The sequence below is a fragment of the Egretta garzetta genome, unplaced genomic scaffold (assembly GCF_000687185.1).
Source record: "Egretta garzetta isolate BGI_Z169 unplaced genomic scaffold, ASM68718v1 scaffold258, whole genome shotgun sequence".
NCBI classification, from domain to species: Eukaryota; Metazoa; Chordata; class Aves; order Pelecaniformes; family Ardeidae; genus Egretta; species Egretta garzetta.
In genome coordinates, this window is record NW_009260413.1 from 502,011 (window position 1) to 503,706 (window position 1,696).

The 1,696-nt window shown below is 37.1% G+C and overlaps 1 protein-coding gene across 1 annotated transcript in view; it reads right to left on the bottom strand.

Annotated features, from left to right (window-relative positions):
- INPP4B (inositol polyphosphate-4-phosphatase type II B) overlaps positions 1–1,696 on the bottom strand; it is a 213,434-nt gene that overhangs the window by 63,937 nt on the left and 147,801 nt on the right.

Here is a 1,696-nt window from a genome sequence, read left to right on the forward strand (position 1 = left end):
CATTAGGAAATGATGTCTTCCTCAAAAAGCAGAACATGAAAACAAAGCAATCTGCCCCACAAATCTGCTGCAGTTGCCATGTGATGTGGTGTTGCAGAACACTCAGCACAACTCAGCAGAAGCACTGACTGCTCTCACAGAAGGGCACTTGTACTGATTTAAGAGAAATAAGGAAGGCTCTGAAATGATGGAAAAAGAGAAGAATTTATTCCAGTGCCATAACATCTTGATATTTTTTTGTGTCCCTGGCCTGTCAGCTCCAGAAGACAAGTCCTCAGCTGAATGAAACACATCTATAATTTTCTAACCATTACAATTATCATTATTGCTTAGCAAGAGGCACCTTTCATTCTATTTGATGACTGTTTATTATAGTACTTAAAGGGCAGTAAATTTTAAGGGTTTTTTGGCTTTGTGAGCTAAAAGCTCTAACCAAAGTTTCATTTGCCTCCGTAGGATGTGAACCTGAATCAAAGCTAGGAGCACACTTTTTTTATAACTACAATGAAAGACTCAAATGGCCTGGTTAAATATATTTCATGGCTTATACAGAGTAACAGAGGACATGATATGGGGTTTGAAGAGAGTGAAAGAAAATCTGTAAACAGTTATGTTCCTAAGCATGTCAGAAAGCATCCAAAAAGAATTATCCTAAATAATGAGTTTTTTTCAGACTGGGGAGGGAGGGGGAAATTTGAAGTTTTGTTCCATAACTAAGGAATACAGATAAAAAACAGTGTACGCATGTCTGTGTATACACACACAAATGCACTGCAGTAACCTGGGGGAAGTTTGGGTGAAAGCGTACTATTACTTTACCTGCAAAACATTTCTAAGACACACTGGATTTCTGCTAACAGCAGCAGAAAAGCTTGTTAGCAGCAGGGGGAAGAGAAGGGAGTTAGACACAAGAACAAATACTCAATTTAGTTCTTTTAATTAAAATCAGTATGCTTTCTAAAGATTCTTCTACCAAGTAACATGTGATAAGACAAGAGGAAATGACCTCAAATTATGCCAGGGAGGTTGGATATTAAGAAAAAATATCACTGAAAGGGTTGTCAAGCATTGCGACAGGCTGCCCGGGGAACTGGTTGAGTCCCCATCCTTGAAGGTATTTAAAAGACAGGTAGATGTAGTGCTTAGGCACATGGTTTAGTGGCGGACTTGACAGTGTTAGGTTAACGTTGGACTTGATGATCTTAAAGGTCTTTTCCAACTCAAATGATTCTATGATTCTTTCAAGCTGACAACCACACCTACCTTCTTATCTGAAAAAGATCTGAAAATTGTAGAAAGCTAACTGTGTTGATACTTTTCACATGCAAGCCTTCACTAGAGAACAAAGACAATATCATCTATCTCTCTAACATTATAGGGATACTTGTCTGGTAGACAGAAATTCAGAGAAGCAAACAGATAAGAAATACTCTGGTCTCTGGACTATTCATACAAAACCAAGTCCAACACATCTGGCACTGAAAACAAGAGGCCAGCACAAATCTCTTATAGTGGTAAAAATGCTGATGTTGCAGCTGCATTAAAAATCAATACTACAACCAAAATCTGTTGCACAAAACTCACCACATGAATGATATACAGCTGAAAAAATAATTTTAATTCGTGTTATGCAAGAAAGAAATTACAAATGACTTCTAATAACTTTAATCCTTGATATAAAATTGTAATTAAAATC